Below are 22,265 nucleotides of genomic sequence, written 5' to 3'. Positions count from 1 at the left end.
GGTTCCATGCCCGGTCATATATAGATGTTTATAATTACATGGTTACACGGCCGGTCAAGCATAGATGTTTATAATTACATGGTCACACGGCCGGTCAAGCATAGATGTTTATAATCACACGGTTACACGCCCGGTCGATTATATATGATTATAATTACTCGGTTACATGTCCTGTCAAGCCCGGATGTTTATGATTTCACGGTTCCACGGACGGTCAAGCACAGATGTGTATAATTACTCGGTTACACGGCCGGTCAAGCACAGATGTTTATAATTGCTCGGTTACACGGCCGGCCAAGCACAGATGTTTATGATTACTCGGTTACATGTCCTGTCAAGCCCGGATGTTTATGATTTCACGGTTCCACGGACGGTCAAGCACAGATGTGGATAATTACTCGGTTACACGGCCGGTCAAGCACAGATGTTTATAATTGCTCGGTTACACGGCCGGCCAAGCACAGATGTTTATAATTACTCGGTTACATGTCCTGTCAAGCCCGGATGTTTATGATTTCACGGTTCCACGGACGGTCAAGCACAGATGTGGATAATTACTCGGTTACACGGCCGGTCAAGCACAGATGTTTATAATTGCTCGGTTACACGGCCGGCCAAGCACAGATGTTTATGATTACTCGGTTACATGTCCTGTCAAGCCCGGATGTTTATGACTACACGGTTCCACGGCCGATGAAGCACAGATGTGTATAATTACACGGTTACACGGCCGGTCAAGCAGCGATAGCCCAACAAGCAAATATGTTTATAATTACACTGTTGCCCGGCCGGCCAAGCACAGATGTTTATAATTATTCGGTTACATAGCCCAAGAAGCAAAGATGTTTATAATTACACTGTTGCCCGGCCGGTCAAATACAGATGTTTATAATTATTCGGTTACACGGCCGGTTGTGTACACATGTATACAATTACAGGGATACACATCCGGGATTGTATAGACTGTTATATGGCAGTGTATTTTATTGTTTGACAGTGATTGTAAAAGTGTTACATTTTTTCTGTTGAGATTCGGTAGGTGCACATGCATTGTGTTTTGACAGTGATCAGTCGTCAGGAAGTTGCTATATTTCGATGCTAATGTGGGGTGTTAACTTCCGGTCCAGTATACCGTGCAGGGTGATAGTATGTTAAGGAAATGTCTTTAATGTTCTAGTACCGATGGATGGATGAGGACAGTGTGTGGAACTTTCCAGTGGCTTGGTAAGTTGTACATAAGAGTATCTTATACGTATAACGAATCTCTCGTGCATTTCATCGCTTTTGAACCAGCTTTCATGTGAGGATCGCTCATGATCCCTGATTCCCTGCGCAGCCCATCACGGAAGTTTGACCACTGTCGCCGCTGGGTGAATATATATATCATTGTCACTGATTGTTGCTATCACCACTGCATTTTTGTATTTGATATCAACCACTGCCATCATATTATATATTGCCATTGAATATAGTACAACCGGTCTGTTGTGTACTGTCATGTAATTCCTATGCAATAATTTGTATTGATTGGTACACCTAGTGAATTTTGGTAATAGTTTTGTTGATTGGATACCAATTGTTGGTTTGCTGCTCTCATACCAAGTTCTTTTACGCATAGATTTCAGGGCTAACATATTGTTTCAATTTTGGAGTCTACAAGTGTGTTTGCAAAATTTGCAACTTTGTTTCCACCACTTATGCTAGCAGATTGCGGCAACTATAAGCCATGAAATAGGGTGCTCACCGAGCTTGCTGCACTACATGATACGAAAAACGACCTGAATCATTCACGACAGGCTGGGAACGATCGTCGAAACACACGTCAGTCAGTACCACGTGGACCAGTGTGACCTTCACATTGTCTCTTACTCCATATATGTCACCTTTAGATGACCTTGATCAGTCGACTAATCCAGGACTACTTAACTGACTCTGATCAGACGAGCAACACCTCTCGTCCTAATCTGTCCAGACAAGTTTATTTTGAGAACACCTTGGTCCAGTTGTTGACTGAACTGTTCCAAACTGTATGCACATCACTGTTCAGACCAAGACCCAAACTCTGGACACGTCCCCACCCGTTTGACCAGTCCTGGGTTAAGTTTCACTGATAATGACTCACGGCAGGTACTACTGGTAACAGTGTACAGGTGTATCACACACTCATCGCTGACCATCATCATTTCAATGACTTTCGGCGGAGAGCTAAACCAATAAAAGAGTTACTCCGAGGGCGTGCGATATGTGGCTTCAGTGAAATGCTATATGTCTACAGTTCTTTAAGAATACAGTTGATACATACACGTGTTCATTGAATTGAGAACCATGTTTAGCCAGTAGTATGCTGTTGTTCCTGATGTGAGTGGTGCTGTTCATCTACAGGATTGCTCGGAACTATCAGCGTGCCCAGGTGTGTGACCGCAATGCTAGGGTATAGTTACGACACATGGACATCACTGTCCATTGTTGATGATACCACGCTGTACGCGAAAAGGTAAGCATATCATGACCCACCGGGGGAACCCGTCACAAACACATGCAAAGGCTGGTCAACAGAACAACCAGGGCAACATATGGTACAAGTGACACCATGAGGATTGCATCCGACATCATATGTTGGTCACTGAAGCGTCAAATTTGGAAACGCCCCACACATATCTACCACAACATTTCTTGAAAGCCTTTCTGAGGGATTGCATGTTGGAACTTGATCAAACAGTTTTGATCAAGAGTCGTACAACAACATAAAGCGCCTATCGTTTCGGAGTCTCTTCAACGTTTGTCAACGTCGATAGGCAGTACCAATACCATCAACACCTAATGTGAGTCTTGGCGTTTTATACCTCTGACCCGATGGACCAACTAAATGTCACGGCGACCCAGAGGTGTGCTTACTATTGTCATACAGCTACTTTATATATATATATATATATATATATATATTTATCTATCTATATCTATATATATATCTATATATCTATACACAATGTACATATAGATTAACATTACTCATAAGAATAAATAATTATAAAGTTAATAGTTAAATCATTAAAGTAAAAACTATCCAGCACAGTTGGCGCACTGACGTCACAGCATGACTTGTCCGCCCTTTGTGACGGAGTCGGTCATTTGAAGTGGATTCCTGGATTGTATGCAATGCCAATTGACGCCTCAAGCGACATGCCACCCGTCATGCATGTTACGTCTTAGCTTCATTCTAGATAGATAAGCATTAATGACAATGAGGTTAAGTCAATTTATTTATGTCCATTCAAATGAAATTGTATAATATTCATTGCATACATTATCCAACCAAAATATTTACGCACTTCTGTGAATGTAATCATTATCAAGTATAAAAATATATATCCGTACTTGTATACAGAGATGAGAGGCTATCCGTGGCAATCGACTCGGACTCGGGACTTACGGACTCGAGCCCCAGGGACTCGAGATTTACGGACTCGGGACTCACGGATTCGGGCTCACGGACTCGGGGCTCACGGTATCACGGACTCACGGACTCACGGACTCATGGACTCGGAACTCAGGGACTCGGGACGCTCGGTACTCACGAACTTACGGACTCGGGACCCAAGGACTCGGAGCTCAGGGAATCATGGATTCGGGCTCACGGAATCGGAACTCAGTGACGTGGGACTCACGGACTCGGGACTCAGGGACTCGGAACTCACGGACTCGGAACTCACGGACCCGGGACTCACGGACTCACGGACTCGGGACTCACGGACTCACTGACTCGCGACTCACGGACTCGAAACTCACGGACTCAGGACTCACGGACTCTGAACTCACTGACGTGGGACTCACGGACTCACGGACTCGGGACTCACGGACTCGGAACTCACGGACTCAGGACTCACGGACCCGAGACTCACGGACTCGGGACTCATGGTCAAACATGCACTCCCGTGCCCGGTAATAGAGGCTCCACAGGCAATAAGACTCATGTTCGATGCCATATGGTCAGTCTGTTAGCTTGTTACGTCCTCACTACCTCAACTAGACTTGGGAACAATGTGCCATACGTATCACTACTGTAGCCCCGAGCTTTGCCTCATTGTCTCCTACAAGTTGTGTGTGAAGCAGGGAAGGGATGAAGGACTTGCATATTGCAGTACACCAGAGATGTAGTCTAATCAGATGGGATGATGTGACGTCATAACTCCAGCCTCCCGTCTTCACTCCAGCTTGTATCGAGGCATTGACACCAGTCAGAACATTTATTTTGTATATTTATTTGACCTCTTTTGTTATTCGATGAAGATATTGGTTTTTACGTTACGTATAACCTTTCGAAAACATTGTTAGGAATTATTATCCGGAGACATGATGCAAGGATATGAGAGTTCAGCGCTTTAATTTACACGTTGTGCCAGGTTGATAGAAATGCTCGTCTGTTTACGCTTGGGCCTCGGCACATCGGTCTAAATTACGTAACTGTTACCATGGAGGCTATTTCTATTCCACAGGGAGAGACCCCAGTAAGATCCTAATCCCGGAGTTCTTTCTGAAAATATATAACAACCGGAAGGGGAATTGAAAGTTGCATGGGATAAGACAGAAAACCTGCTTCCTGAAGACAGTGTTGTGATGCAGGAGGTGGTGAGATAACAGTCTTTCCATTACCACGAGAAATACCTGCCGAAGAAGAGTCCATTGTATGGTTCTGACTATATAGTAAGCATGTGTTTATGAATCACTATCAAATAGTGATGATACCAGGCAAAAAGGCGTTCGCATCCTGCCGCTCCGGTGGCACGAAATGAATAAATCACTGGGTGTACGACCCATTTTGCAGGAAAATATCTTATAATTCTTAATGTTTAGTTTACACGATATGTTTTTTTCCATTGGACGAGAGGTCGGTCACATGACCGCCAAATAGACGCACATAAGTGTATGAAGGACGCAATTTGACATCACGAGACTGTATTCCTGTAATGACGTCAACACTGACGGAGTACTTCCACATTCCTGTCTAAACTCCTGGCAATTCGCAAGCACGGATACATACAGAATCGTTGTTTCTGATCATTTATATCTTATAATCTTGAACTTTCTGTCTTAGCATAACTCCTCGCTGAACAAATCGAAGAAATGTACATCCAAATTATCGTAGGATCGACCGAATCTAGAATGATAGTGACAGTCTGAATCAATCTGTGAATTAAAATTAGCATCTATGTTAATAATCACCTTTCAATGATCGGCCCATTGATCAATGATGGCTAACACATGTAACCGTGAACAACTTCGTAAGTCTCTCCCGTCACGTTTTTCGTGTCGGCCATTTTGACGTCTTGTACTTGATATAAATGAATTACGACGCGCTGTCATTGTGACTGACTTGCTGACGTAGTTCTAAACAGACATTCTAATCCAATGGTGATATTGTTTGAATACATTTTTTATAAAACAAATGACAGCAGATGTACCTTAATGGCCAGTTGAGCATAGATACGCTCATATCATTTCTCTGTTGGAGGAACTTTTTTAATCTTCGATACAGTGGGACGTTGTATGGCTGTCAGTGTAAACATTAAGTCACACGTACTAAATACAATTGTGTCTCTAGATCTAGGCCTACATCCTTCGAGGTAAATACATAATAATATAAAAATTCAAAAGAATTGACTTGCACGTTGTGTGAGTTAATTAGAATTTGACGCTTCATAAGAGTAATGTCCAAACATTGTATAAACGTCGTCGCAAGCTCCGAATGTTGCATTGCTAACGGCTTATCATGGAGGCAACACTCTCCACTAAACGATACGCCGGTCCGTGAATCTCCCAGGAGCAGGTGAGTGCAATCAAATCTAAGCTTTATATTACCGTATCATGCTTAGCCCGCCCATTCATTCATTCAGTCAGTCAGTCAGTCAGTCAGTCGCATTATAATCCAGAACGAGTTCATTCCTGTTGTCAGCATTATGCCCATTGTACCTTTGCGAACATCGTACCAAGCACCGCTGTCTGCTTAGCCTGACCTCATAACGCAGTACAGTTGGACATCGGTCAGTTGTAAAACGACCCTTGTTACATCCTAACGGAAAGACTAACAAGCCTCTTGTATGGCACTATCACCTGAACACAAAGGTCATCCAACTTATCAGCTCACACATTGCAGTTAACTACTAAACTAGGTTTGTACGCCCCCTGATTGAACCTTTCAGCTACACACTGGAAACAGATCTGTGCATTCATTAGTCTCATTAGTTCACAATGGCTACCGGCTGTAAAACCTTGGACGGGAACCTTGACTAATTTGCTGTTAAAGGTTATGGTTGTTGTTAAGGGAGGAGATGCACTTGTGTACTGGTAACTGAGGCCTCCATAGCTTGACACACGCCACGCAGTGGGCAACTATAGCTGGCTGTAACATGGTGCTAGGTCATACATTCCATCACTGAGTCAGTTTGTATAGTGAGTGAGTGAGTGAGTGTGTTGGGTTTAACGTCGCTTTTAACAGTATTCCGGTTATATCACGGCGTGTCAGCTTAATGTGGGTGGAAAGCCCGAGGTGATCCAGGTCTCAGACGTTTACCACTTCGGTGAAACCCAGAAGCACGGGTATGGTGCTGACAAACCTAGAAACATAATCAGGGCGAACCGGGACAGTTTTATAGAGTTAAGATAATCATTAACAACACAATGACGGACTAAAAAATAACCATTTTCTACGAAAATGGAATGGAAACATATTGTGTCCGGCGTCTTCGCAAATTGACATTGTTTTAGCCGTTTGTCAAATGTTCTCCTTCCTGATAATGGTGGTGAATTTGAAGGACATTAATACATGTGTATGCTTAGACGAGATACTGTTATCCCCTTATGATAGGTGTCTGGTCGGTTTGTTTTGTCCTGATCAAGGATCAATAGACTCACATATGTCAAATTCCATACAGTGCCACTGTTGTCAGTCACTGTACTTGTGTTGATCATCATTATTCATCATGTATTATTTCATGTATTCATCATGTATTATTTCTCCGTGTTTTTGCACCAGAGACAATACAATGACCAGACACTCTCCCATACAACCATAAGCATCTGTAAGAATATGAAGATCGTGCACTTAAAACTCTCAAAGCTTTTGATTCAAGGACTAGGGGCAGATAATTCAAACTTAACTGAGTAAAAGCGACTTGGACCAGCTTCTATCGCAGAAACCATTAGTTTGATGACTTCCAAACTTTACATACGGGAGCGACATCTGATGCCCATCAATTTCGCCTCGACGTCCCATGACGCTGAATGACGTCAGATGGTCCAGGCTATGTAAAGTCAGGACGCTCATATGTTCGAGCCAAGGGCATCCGATCAACCCGCTGATAAAGAGGGAATTCTTACATCTCCCTGGCTACTTAAAAGGTGCACCACCTCATATATATATATGCAGACTATGATTGTTGAGTGTCCTTACCCACATTGCTTAGCTCTAGACACCACTGAGAAGAAAATAGAACATGAGCTATGTACAACAATAGGTTTCACCTCTTGGTCATCGCCGGCTCATCCAATAACTGCCAGAAATGGCACAATTTATTTTCATCAGATGCCAGTCACTTTTCACTGTTTTACATAGGACATATATATAGGTCATCTAGTCTGGGGTCCATTTTGGATTGAAAACTGCCTCTATGCAGTGAGTCACTGGATATGAATCATCAGATATCTCAGAGGCATTTGGCCCAATAGCGTCCATATTTGACATGTGACACCGTCATGACGTGCTAATTACGTGCCATAGTAATGAAACGTCATTAAAATATGGAAACTACCCATTTCAACTGTTTTTACATCGATCGGAGAATCAGATCAAAATAAACCGAAAACACTGGTAATTTGTTTAAAAAAATGAGAAAGTATGTATTATATATATTATGTCCTACATCCTTTGTTCGTTTAAAAAACTGTGGAATGCCTTGATCATTTGGAGTTTTGACATGCTTCACAAGAGGATCATCACACAAATAATGTGTGCAAAAATAACATGATATCGCGTGCCAAGACGTGGTCAATATAACCTATTGAGAGAAGTGCGAGGGAGGTTGGATTATTGTTGTTATAATTGAGCTTCTCATTATGATTAAATGTTCACTTATTGTGATTGCCGTATATACAAGTTTTCTCTGTACAGACTTTTTGGTTTTGTTGTTGTTTTACACCGCACTCAGCAATATTCCAGCTATATGACGGCGGGCTGTAAATAATCGACTCTGGACCAGACAATCCAGTGATTGGCACCAAGAGCATAGAACCACGCAAATGGAACCGATGACATGATTCAAACAAATCAGCGAGCCTGACCATCCGATCCCGTAAGTCACCTCTTACGACACGCATTTCGCCTTTTTACATCAAAATATACTTGTCTCCAAAATGAAATAACATAGTTCACCCTGTTTCTTTAGTTTTACATTTATTTTATGGATGTCAATCACAACTGGAACTAGACGACGCACGAACATCGCACGTCCTTACTGCAGTCGTCCCAGTTTCATATTTCTCTTTGAATGAATCAGTGGTCAGTCTATCACACGCTTTCCCAAGGACATGAGTCCGTCCTGTCTGTCACCCACTTTCCCAGATATATCAGTCCACCCTGTCTGTGACACACTTTCAGATGGCCCTGTCTACGACGCTGCGATTCGCTGTGCAGAGTTTCGTCCCTTGGACACGCAAGAATCCTATGATTGTGTGTTCGATCCGTAAAGGTCCGAGACCGGCATCACTTCGGGCTTTCCTTCCACATTAAGCTGACACGCCGCGATATAACTAAAATACTGTTCAAAGCGGCGTGAAACCCAAACTCACTCACTCGAGAAGCGTCTAGAAACTTTGTAAAAGTTTTCACTGAAGTGTATAGGATGACCATACTCTCCATGTTGATGCCACAGCTGTATTGCTGGGCGTGGTCAGTACAATGTAGTCTCGCCACTACTTGCATGAAAGTAGACACCACGGACTTTGTACATGCAGACACAGTTGAAAGGGGGATCAAACTGTGTAAGTGGTATTCCACTGAGTTCTTCTGGGTCGGTGTGGTAGCGACTGATTTCTCCACAGCACATCATGTTCCAGAGATTAATGTAGGCTTATATCTATGCCGTCATTCTGGCGATGCATCTGTCCAGTCGTCAGATCTCCCGGAGTCTTAATCATAACACGGAGGCTGCTATTGACCCTGTGAGTTTCTACCTGTGAGGAAATATGTTCTGACAGGCTTGGTTCAACAAATTCGCATATTGCTGAAATGTGTATTTTGTATGAACGTGTTGATTATAGTCTGACGTGTGCTCCTGTCTATCATCGAAACGAGATTACACAAACAAACATATACTATAAACTCTGAACGCCTTGAAGGTTTCATGGTTGTCGCAATGATTTCTACAATATTCTGATATTTCTACATCCGCTGTGATTAACCTCGAAGAAGCCAGCCTAGCATGATATGGGTCTATGGGAAATATAGAAACCGTAAATATAAAGCCCGGCCCTGTTATTGTTAATAACGTCAGAGGCAAAAGCAATTACAGGATTCTTGAATACCAGTTTGAGGTGTTTTCCATGGGTATTTATACATGTACGATATAGGATTCATCTTTTGAAGAACAATTCCCCAAACTCCTCTTGATATCAGATTACATATTCAAACAGCTTGTGAGGTAGCTGGCTCGCTCCCGTCATCTTCAACTCGCCCTGTGTGAGATCATTTGTGGACCTATTCTACATAGTTATTACGATATTTTGTGATTCTGGGCATCGTCGGGCTTTCCAGCCAGGCACTGTGTGCTGTTTTGTTCTTACTGTGCCTCATTGTGATATCAGACGTACTTCTGTTGCAAAGTTTGTGACATTTCCTACTTTGACGGATCAGGGACGATGAAATTCATTTTTACTTGCGCCGTATGTTCCCATGTTTTTTCATGTGAACAATTGACTTGCCCTTGCTTGTGTTTGTGACAGGTGCCACCGATGGGGCAGGATACCCACGTCTTGGTGTCATAACCCTAGTGTCATAGCTATTTGATAGTGATTCATAAGCACATGCCCGTGATGTAAACGGAATCGTGCTTGTAGCAGAGATTTTATGATTATGGACTTGTTTTTTGTCGCTTCTATTAATGTGGAGAAATGTATCGATGTATATGTCAACAGTTTGTAGTAGAATCTTGAACGAACTGAAAATCGTTTGAAAAAATATCTTATTCTTGATTTTTTTAAAAATGACAATTCTCCTTAGATCAAAATGATTTCCTTCTTCTCGCGATGGCATCCGGTTCAGATCCGGTCTGTCATCGATCGGAATTTACAGAGTCTCGTTAGCTGATGCGTGGAGACGGATTTCTACATTGATTCATAAAAAAATGTGTGTTTTGGACATATTGGTATTTGCAAGATGTGTTGCATGCTACGATCAATGTATACGTAATTTAGAGTAGGATAAAAACGTGATATACGTGACATATAACCTGTTGGCTGACAGTAACATTCCGAAGAGAACCAATATCTGGATTAATATGTTTACTGTACTTTGTGTACGCATATATGTATACATAAGACTGGCGGGGTGAGATTCAGGTGCAACCTGGATGGGGCCGAGATGGGAAGAAGATGGGACCTTGAAGGACCTAGATGGGACATGAATGCATTATCGAGACGATCAGTAAACTACATTGTCAGAAGTCATCTGTCACGATGTGCTGGCGGCTCTCATAGCAATTACATCTGCCACCAAATACAGGAAGCCTTAGGTTTATACGAGCAATGTTCTATTGACTGAACCTGAAGTGTACACCGATTAACGGTGCGACGACAGGAAGTCAAGGCGTATCACTTCCGGGTTAGTGGTCGCTGGGATTTGTGTGGTTTAACAGCGACATGGGTTAGTGGTCGCTGGGATTTGTGTGGTTTAACAGCGACATGGGTCAGTGGTCGCTGGGATTTGTGTGGTTTAACACCGACATGGGTTAGTGGTCGCTGGGATTTGTGTGGTTTAACAGCGACATGGGTCAGTGGTCGCTGGGATTTGTGTGGTTTAACAGCAACATGTGTCAGTGGTCGCTGGGATTTGTGTGGTTTAACAGCGACATGGGTTAGTGGTCGCTGGGATTTGTGTGGTTTAACAGCGACATGGGTTAGTGGTCGCTGGGATTTGTGTGGTTTAACAGCGACATGTGTCAGTGGTCGCTGGGATTTGTGTGGTTTCACAGCGACATGGGTTAGTGGTCGCTGGGATTTGTGTGGTTTAACAGCGACATGGGTCAGTAGTCGCTGGGATTTGTGTGGTTTAACAGCGACATTTTTAAGGAATGAAAAAAAATTGGTTCATTTCAGATAGTTAAGTAGTCAGTTTAGCCGTACGTTATCTTTAGATCAAAGCGAACATTCTGTAGGGCGCAGGATTGATTGATTGTTTGTTTGTTGATTAACGCCGCATTCAGCAATATTCCAGCTATATGACGGTGGGCTGGAAATAATCGAGTCTGGACAGGACAATCCTCGCCGCCCCCCTAATGAACTAATGTTGTAGGCCTAACATACAGGTTTTGTTTGTCTGTGTTTTGTTAACGCCGCTATCAGTAATATGCCAGCTCTATGACGGTGGTCTGTAAATCATCGACAATCAGTAACAATGCCACACACTGGACATCCCTTCGCATTGTGCTCGGTGGCATTACCAGGCCAGTGACTCGCCATGTTGTGAAGAGTGTTTTCAGTAACAATGCCACACACTGGACATCCCTTCGCATTGTGCTCGGTGGCATTACCAGGCCAGTGACTCGCCATGTTGTGAAGAGTGTTTTCAGTAACAATGCCACACACTGGACATCCCTTCGCATTGTGCTCGGTCGCATTACCAGGCCAGTGACTCGCCATGTTGTGAAGAGTGTTTTCAGTAACAATGCCACACACTGGACATCCCTTCGCATTGTGCTCGGTGGCATTACCAGGCCAGTGACTCGCCATGTTGTGAAGACTGTTTTCAGTAACAATGCCACACACTGGACATCCCTTCGCATTGTGCTCGGTGGCATTACCAGGCCAGTGACTCGCCATGTTGTGAAGACTGTTTTCAGTAACAATGCCACACACTGGACACATCCCTACGTCACTGGTTGTATAAGAACTCGGGAGTTATTGTAATATAGTATACACAATAATATACCGCAGATTGGAAGTTGGTCCTGCCACTGACCAGACAACAACTCGCTTCTGAGACAGCTGTCATAGAGATATACTAGTATTCCTTCATCATCGTCGTGATGACTTTGACTGAAGTGTTTCGACGTACGCGTTGCGTCCTGAACGGGAAAAACGTATGTACTGTTATCTCCCATATTATGTATCGAGGCCTAACAAACAAAATGAGGTGTAGCATACACAGTTAGTAAAGCATCACGTTTCTATTGGGGATTTGATTAGAAACTTAAAGTGACTCTGGTATTCACATGTAGACGAGTGAAGACAGGTGTAGTTTGTCCAATGTAAGCCATGTTTACAGATGATGAGGGGTAAACGTTGTCCAGTTTAAGGCACGTCGACCTACTGATAGAAAGGCAATTTCATACTCTGTTCAGTGGACGTCGCGTCTACGGCAATTCTTACATTGTTCAGTGTACATACTAGCAGCCAAACCATTTCCCTACTCATATGAAATAGTAGCCAAAAGCAGAGTCGATTGTATATTCTGAATACATGAGCATGTGTTCGCAACACGGTAAGCGTATCATGGCCGACCTGTGACACCCGTCACAAACACACGGAAAGCCAAGTCAATTTTCATCAAAAAACAAAGGTAATTGAATCGAACATCATTTTGTCATTTATTTTGTCATCAAATTTGGAAATGTCCTCCACATGTTTTGAAAGATTTGATGAGGCCTTGAATATTTTAAGCTTGATAAAACAACTTTGACGCCCTTTGAAATCTTCGTGGAATAAGGATGCTCGACTTACTTCAGGATTTGGGAAAAGTAGACATGATTGAATATTGACATGAAGGGAAAGTTGACCTTTGGAATGTTGTAGTCATCCCTCTTATATTTTAGTCTTTTTGTGAATCTGTATGCATCCATATCAATATGAAATTGATGAGGAAGCTTCACTGGTCTCTTATATTTATAGTTCAGATTGGTAAATCGGAGACAGGGAAATGAATATGTGACTGTTATTGAACGATATGAGATCATTGCTATACTTGAAGCTAAAGTAACACTTCTGGGCCAAATTCCCTTGTTTTGATTTTGCCAATCCGAGCAGAAATTGCCACCCACGGGGTCACACACTTCTTGCCGGAATGTCTTACCCCTACATTTTATATTGATGGCATCAACGAGGAAGTCCATTACTTTACATGTGTTTAACATCCGATGACATCTGCTTTCATTTCTGACATTGTCCTGAAACTTTCGAAGATATGTTTGTGTTGGGGTCAGCGCTGCGATGATTATTAGAGAAAGGATAGGATAGTTGCCGGTCATTCAGTCATACCATACAATTGTACTTAGTGAAAGGACGGATATCCAGCCAACAATGGTAGTAAACAGTCTTGGTACACTTACAGTATTTGACAAGAGATGTACTCAGAAGATAAGCATACTGGGCTGGAGGTAGTACCACTGGTTTATAGTAGCTAATTTTAACGTAAAACCGAACGCGTTAGTTGTTTACATTTTGAGTTTTCATCGCAGGCCCTTTTTTGCCCACCCGATTAATGGAATCGACCTGATGGCCTTGACCTATTCCCGGAAGCAATTGTTTACCGGTACATTGCAACTGGAAACAAGAAAAGATGAAGCTGAAGCCATCTTAACAGACTGTGCAAGATGAACTGAGAGCTGACACCCGTGGATACTGGCACCTTACAAATGGAAGAGTAGAGGCGCTCTGACCTGACGAGGAGTCAACGGTGAACGAATTTACAGACTGTTGATAAATGTGCCCAGGCAACTTTAAGACTTCACACACATCCACGCCTGAGTGCGACTCTGATTGGTAGACAGTGTGCTCAAATGAGATTCTTTGGATATGATTTTCATCACGTTTAAAAGTGTGTTGTGACCTTGTGATTAAGTGGCATGTTTGGACGGCTGCTGAAAGAAACCTGTTTTGGGGGATATAATTTCGAATAATATTTCCAAAAGGATGCAACAGGTCATGGTTGTGTACCGGTGGTAGAAATGCTGGGCTTCAGCAGACTTTTATTATGTAACCTCCCGGGATGATCGTTTTAACCCATCGATTGTGTTATTGTAATGTTATCCACCAGAAAGTTTCGCGACCTCGGCGACCGAATCGTAATGGGATGTTAAACCATACTTTAGCTGAAGATTTATTGGCGAATCTACAAACTGACATTCCCCAATTTGGAACATATCCCCATGAGAAATGGACTAGTGATAGGATGCGTTGTCAAGGCCAGGTTGTCTTGTTTTTGTCAACATGCCGCGACACACATTATTGACTTTATGGCGTGCAAAATGTTAATATTCCGCTCATACGGTGGATCCAAACCCCCAATTGTGTGTGTACCCTGTACTACCGGAATCCTGTATGTTCCGCTTGTGGGGGACCATGAAATGGCTGACGAAACTAGATTGTGTGTAGGCGTGACGGTTGGATAAGATGGTGTCCGGCAAAACAGACAGAAGCAGACGCCCAGCAATACAGACAGAAACAGGTTTGGCATAAAGGTGCCGAGCAATACAGACAGAAACAGGTTTGGCATAAAGGTGCCCAGCAATACAGACAGAAACAGGTTTGGCATAAAGGTGCCCAGCAATACAGACAGAAACAGGTTTGGCATAAAGGTGACCAGCAATACAGACATAAACAGGTTTGGCATAAAGGTGCCCAGCAATACAGACAGAAACAGGTTTGGCATAAAGGTGCCCAGCAATACAGACAGAAACAGGTTTGGCATAAAGGTGCCGAGCAATACAGACAGAAACAGGTTTGGCATAAAGGTGCCCAGCAATACAGACAGAAACAGGTTTGGCATAAAGGTGCCCAGCAATACAGACAGAAACAGGTTTGGCAAAGGTGCCCAATAATACAGACAGAAACAGGTTTGACATGGAGGTGCTTTCTAATACAGACAGAAACAGGTTTGGCATAAAGGTGCCCACCAATACAGACAGAAACAGCTTTGGCATAAAGGTGCCCAACAATACAGACAGAAACAGGTGTCCAGCAATACAGATAGAAACGGCAATACATTTTCACGGGACGATGATGTAGTCCTGTATAAGGTTCTAATAAAGTACTTAATCAAGCAACCTATCCTACGAAAACTGTGTGATTTTGCATGACAAGCACACACGTATATTGTCTTTAAACGTACAAGGGTAGAGTCGAAAAGTTAATGGCTTGACTCAGAAAATCGTTCATAGTCGAAACTGTTCACACATTAGTAAGCAATATAACCTCCTTTGACTGAAATACAACGATGATCCTGGTCCAGCGATGATCCTACTAAACACCCAACCATGCGGCTGTGATTGGAGTTGAGGGTAGAAGCAATCGTTAGAGTGAACTCGGGGAGGGAAGAGGCAATCGTTAGAGTGAACTCGGGGAGGGAAGAGGCAATCGTTAGAGTGAACTCGGGGAGGGAAGAGGCAATCGTTAGAGTGAACTCGGGGAGGGAAGAGGCAATCGTTAGAGTGAACTCGGGGAGGGAAGAGGCAATCGTTAGAGTGAACTTGGCAAGTGATACAGCTGCACCCATTGCTCATTGTCCTTACGCTGCAGAGCGCCCAAACTGGCGTTGTTGTACAGCATGGTGTTGTCCATTATGGTCTGACCTCGTTGCAGATGGACTCAATCAGGATTATGACCATCCTGACCATGGGCACTGACACGTTGTGCTTCTTTGGTGTGGTGGCGAAGTCACCTATTTCCATAAGTTTTGACGTGATCAAAGAGAGATGGACCCAGGTCTCACCCTGGGATACAAACGACAAATCGCATAGAAAGCCCTTCGGCATTTGCTGAAGCAAGGTCTAAGGTCCTTGTATTTTCAGTCGGGTAAGCTTCTGAGCTGGTGTCAAGATACTGGGAACCCATCTTGCATCCAGCGTGCTCATGCGAAGTGCGTCCGTTGAGACGGACTTTTACGGACGCCAAACTGATCCCAATAGTGTCTGATATTATAATTTGTTAACACATCACAAGGGATATATGGTGTGATGTACCTTGTGTGTGAGCCACGAGCCGTCATTCATTTCTGCAGGTTTGGCATATATGTCCACAGTTTTACTGAGTTAGCAAATAAAGCGACAAAACGCTTCCAATATCCCATAGAAATCTCTACATAAAGCAGAATTGATCGTACGATTCCTGACCTCGGGTTTATGAATCACTATCAAATAGGAATGAACCCAGGCGTTCGCAAAAATATGAGCGTATCCTGTCCCACCGGTGGCCCCCCCTCACACACACATGCAAAAGAAAGTCAATTGTTCACCTGATAAGACACGCAGCAAACGACGCAAACAAACCTAGTTACTTCTCGTTACCCAATGCATTCGGTTAAACATCCGTTCATTTCAGCTCAACGAAACATGTTTGAGATATGCATGTTACCTACGATGTGTTCCGATTGATGCGGGCTACATGGACAATAATTGCTCTCTCCTTAACCAATCAGAAGATAGTATTTTTACATGAGATGAGATATACTGCACTGTAACACGTCGGTCAGCCCGAACCATGCTCTGGGCATGCCAGACGTGGCAGCATTAGAACGACCAGACGGCTTAAATTCAGCAGCAATTTCTTAACAGTTGAATATGTGAGCGTGCTTTTCTTCTTCGTGTGTTTTCTTTGGTGACAGGCCTTTTTTTATGAAGGTAATAAATCACAGCTTCTTTCACATTTTCCCCATTTTCGCAGTTTCTCTCAACCCTTCCACATTCCTCAGTTGACTTCTCGAAAACAGATGCAGTTATAAGTAGCTTGGTGCTTAAAGAGAAATTGATATTGTTATAACACCAATGGTGATTTGTATTTCACATCCGGGTACAAGGTGCACGATGCAACATTACGTTCATAAAGTATGCTAGCTCCGCTCTTTTTGGTCACGTGAAGTTTCTATTTATCACAAGAACAGCAGATGTACTTGGGGTTTGGAGGCGGAGAAAATATAGTGCTTCTGTATCTTAATCTGTCGTCTTTATGTTATTTACTTAATTTTCAAAACTGGTTTCCAAAGGAGATACCGCTTTGGTGAAATCAAGTGACATCTCGTACAGTGTATTGCTACAATGAAATTGCAGCACAATGCTTTCCAGACCATCGTGACATAAGCGGTCATCATGACGTCACAATCAAATGGCGTCACTAATTACTCTTCCCCTGAAGTTGGTTTACTGTACTTGTTTCTCAAGGCTCTGGGTATTACTGTTTATAGACTAAAAACGTTGGAAGAATCATTGTTGATGCTAAATAGAATCTCTTTTGACATCAAGTATCTCAATACTCGACGCAAGCCTCGAAGGTTTAGACTTGTTCCAGCTGGATAAATAGGCATTTCTTAGGTCGATAGATTAATATCAAAAGACATTCGGATGAGATTATTTATGCACCAACCTTTCTTTGAACATGATTTATTACATTAAACCGATAGTTTAATTGAAACAGTATCCGTAAACATTACTAAACACAATGACATTTGAATTTTCCGAAATCATCACGTCAGATGACAAAGTAGCGAATATTATGCTTTTAACATAAATGGATTGTATCAGATGACGATGTGCCAGAAGCACGTTCAAGCTCAGCCGTTGTTGCTTCTTCATATATTGATAACATGTTTTCAATCCGAATTGTCCTTGCTTGCAACAATGTTACTTATTGACTAAAAACATTGCATTTGCTTAAAAAGCACTTGTATGAGTCTTTCTCATAGTCACAAAGTAAACAAGAAGAAATCAGTTTGTACACATCGGATCCTGATATCTAGTGCTATCAAAAACCCTAACAGACGTTTCAAGCAATGGACAAACGATGGCAAGTTAGGAAGCAGCCTCAGTGTCTGAGCGGTACTTTTGTACACGCCTTTACTATATCATCCTGTCATAAGGAACCGAACAGTTGACAGTTCAGACAAAATGACAGCGTGAATTTGAAATACGCCAAATAATATGACACAACAGCATTCAGCTTGACTGACAACACCAGGCCTTCAGTTTAAGCCCCGTGTACTCCACCCCTGATAACACACTGGTAAGGGGAGAGGGCTGGTTCTAGTGATGCGGTCCAGGGCAAATTGTTTTGAAAGTATCACCATGACAAATAAAAGCAGCAACAGGTGTTCGCCCCACTCAACACACCACTTACCATTGTAATCCACGTGTCAGCACTTACAACGTAGTAAATGTGTCTGTAAGGAAGAACACAAACTCCATACAGACTGTTACCTGCAGGAACTGGCCGTCAACCTGTGCCAATCACCATGGAGTTGGGAAATGTCTACTGAAGCCGGGATATAAACCCATCCTGGTGAAACACCGGTGTCTGCATCATATTGTCGTGTATATAACTGACAAACAATCTTCTATGAAGAATTGAGCTCTAAAACACTTGATTTGTATTGCCTTAATTTATCATTAGCATTACTCATGTCCTAGAATCAGGCCGGAATCCACAGTCATGGTGAGTTGCAATAATACATCCTTTGCATTGGAGTGGTAATATATCAGACCCCAATAATTCCAGGCAAATTTGCCCATTAAATGCTTTATAAAGTATATAATAAAAGTATTTATCGAAGAAGAAATGCTGCATGTATGTATGTACTTGTTGATTCAGCACAACACTTCCTGTTCAGTGCTGGGCGATATCAGGGTTGTAAGGTGAGCCCTACATTATCTATTTTGTTTTTAAATGTCTTTACTGAAATGATCAAACAGTCGTACTGCAGAGGTATACATGTAGGTAATATTTGAGAACATTTCACTACCTTATATTTTGCTGATGACATGGTGAATGCTGCATAGCGTGTATAGATTACAGACACAAATTGATATTTTATGTGCGATTTGCAATAAATATTGCATGAAAGTGAATAGACAAAAGACTAAGATCATGGTATTTTGACGAGGTGGGCAACTGAAAAGAGAAGTATATATTTTTTAAACTGTATCAGAATGTAAATATATCGCTATCTATTTCACACCTACACTGAACTGGGGAAAAACCTGTCTACCCAAGCTAAGAAAGCCACATTTTGTCTTTTAAGGTTTATTAAGCGTTATTAGGTCAATGTAAATACATCAATAATTCTGTTTGACAGAATGATTCCACCTATTTTCATCTACGCCTCTGTAGGGATATTAACATGGAACGTGTACAAGGTACCCGTTAGATCTATTGTATGTTAGGAAAAGTATATGCTACTGGACACAACTGTTGCCAAGGCCATGCCGTACGCCCCCCAGAGTCGGTTGTATATTTTGTTTTCACTTAATCACGCCGGAAGGCAAACATGGGTCGGATTTATTAGCAATATTTTGTTTGAACATGGGTATGTTTTCATCTGGTTAAATCAGTGTGTTGGAGCCCCGCAACCATTTTCAGTTTCTTCTTCTCAATCATTATCAAATGAATCACATGCAACCATAAGTGCATACATACGTGTATGTTATGGTTTCAGTGTGAGAAAACAATGGATTGAAACATACTTTGATGTGAATGACTACCATTTGTTGAAGATATATATTGATAGAAATGTATTACATGTACAAGGCGAACCTTTCATCAATATATTGTTTGTGAATTGTTTGTAAATTATGGGCTGGGTTGCCTATATTTGCTTACATGTCGCCCCACTCGACACACTACTTACCACAGCAACCCACGTGTCAGCACTTACAGTAGTAAATGTGTCTGTGCTTCATACAAACTGTTACTTGCTGCTTTCAGAGGAGTCTGCTTATGGTTATACTTATAGAAAGGGCATTTCACTTTCACTGGAAGATTCTAGGTGAGAATCTGTGCGTCTCCTATATACGGTATCGTTGTTAAAGTATTTTTCCATAAGGTAACATACGGCATTGTACATGAAAAATGGTCATTACGGGCCGGGTACAAAGAGCGGAGTCATTATACATGACCTATAACGAGGCCACACAGTATGCATTATACATGACCTATAACAAGGCCACACAGTATGCATTATACATGACCTATAACAAGACCACACAGTATGCATTATACATGACCTATAACAAGACCACACAGTATGCATAATACATGACCTATAACAAGACCACACAGTTTGCATTATACATGACCTATAACAAGGCCACACAGTATGCATTATACATGACCTATAACAGGACCACACAGTATGCATTATACATGACCTATAACAAGACCACACAGTATGCATTATACATGACCTATAACAGGACCACACAGTATGCATTATACATGACCTATAACAAGACCACACAGTATGCATTATACATGACCTATAACAAGACCACACAGTATGCATTATACATGACCTATAACAAGACCACACAGTATGCATTATACATGACCTATAACAAGACCACACAGTATGCATTATACATGACCTATAACAAGACCACACAGTATGCATTATACAACAAGACCACACAGTATGCATTATACATGACCTATAACAAGACCACACAGTATGCATTATACATGACCTATAACAGGACCACACAGTATGCATTATACATGACCTATAACAAGACCACACAGTATGCATTATACATGACCTATAACAAGACCACACAGTATGCATTATACATGACCTATAACAAGACCACACAGTATGCATTATACACGACCTATAACAAGACCACACAGTATGCATTATACATGACCTATAACAAGGCCACACAGTATGCATTATACCAATGATGATGAAAGCTCTACACTAATGACACTGTGGTGGAGGGTTTGGAGACTGGTCATAAGGTCATATGTTTAGGGTGTGGAAGTAGCGGTCTGTGCGGTAGCACCTTTTGCAATGTCACATGGAAATTGAGACATAATAGATCCATAGAGAGAAGGAGTGTGATTGAGTAGGTGAGTGCGTTGGGTTTAAAGCAGCTTTGAACAGTACTCAAGCTTTGTCAGGGCGTGTCTGCCTAATATATTTGGAAAGCCCGAAATGATGCAGGTCTCAGACATTTGCCACTTTGGTGAAGCCCACGAGCACGTGTAGGGTGCTGACAAACCTAAGAACAGAAACGGGATTCAAACAAACGATCATAAATTTCTAGCATGCCCAAAGCGAATTGCGGCGTTTTAGACGACTGCACATCAAACACACACATCCCCCCCACACACTAACATGTTCCCTTTGCTGGGTGTAAACTAACGTCCCCATGCTGGGTGTAAACTACCATGTCCCCCTGTGCTGGGTGTAAACTAAAATGTCCCCCGTGATGGGTGTTGATTAACATGTCCTCAGTGCAGGGTGTTGACTACCATGTCCCCCTGTGCTTGGTGTAAACTAAAATGTCCCCCGTGCTGGGTGTTGACTAAGTACACCGTGTGTGGTATCGAACTCGGGATCCGACATGACGAGCTCATGGGTTAACCACCAGGCTTCACCTACACAAGTATAGAAATACATATTCATGCTCAGATGTGTTTGGAGCTGCTGAAATGCTTGTTGTAAATACTTTGAAGTTTTGAGTACATTTTTCATTTAGAATAAGACACAATAATGTAAAAGTATTATTAAGAGAACATTATGAAGAAAGTATTCACTTTACAACTGGATTTCACCAAAGTTTTACAAACGTTATCACAGCGTTACTAGACTGAAAACAGTCTCTGCAGCAGTGCAAACTTAACGCCCTAAACACAACTAAGATACCAAATCAAATTCATCTGCCTAAAAAAACCAAGTTGTTCCTTTTTTGGCTACTATCAAAAATAGTTGCACACTTTCATTTGTCCAGCCGGTTAGCTTCTTATGTTAATGCACAATGGTTTGCCTGAACTATGGTCGAGTCTATTTGTGGCCATACTACTCAAAGTTTACAAAGGGTAACGACGTTTGAAGGTAAGGACTTCATTAATGAACTTAAGTCTGTTGTCCGTTGTCATGTGCAAAACAAGGTCAACAAACAACATGTGGCCAGTAATCAGTCAGATCACACGTCAAAACCATCCAAACTCAAACGTCACGAAAACAAGTTGATTGTCTAGTTAAAACAATTCTCTGTAGTGCATGTGTGACCAAA

This window comes from Haliotis cracherodii, unplaced genomic scaffold (assembly GCF_022045235.1).
Source record: "Haliotis cracherodii isolate W230 unplaced genomic scaffold, xgHalCrac1.p SCAF_2, whole genome shotgun sequence".
NCBI lineage: Eukaryota > Metazoa > Mollusca > Gastropoda > Lepetellida > Haliotidae > Haliotis > Haliotis cracherodii.
Note: the sequence above shows the minus strand (reverse complement) of the source record.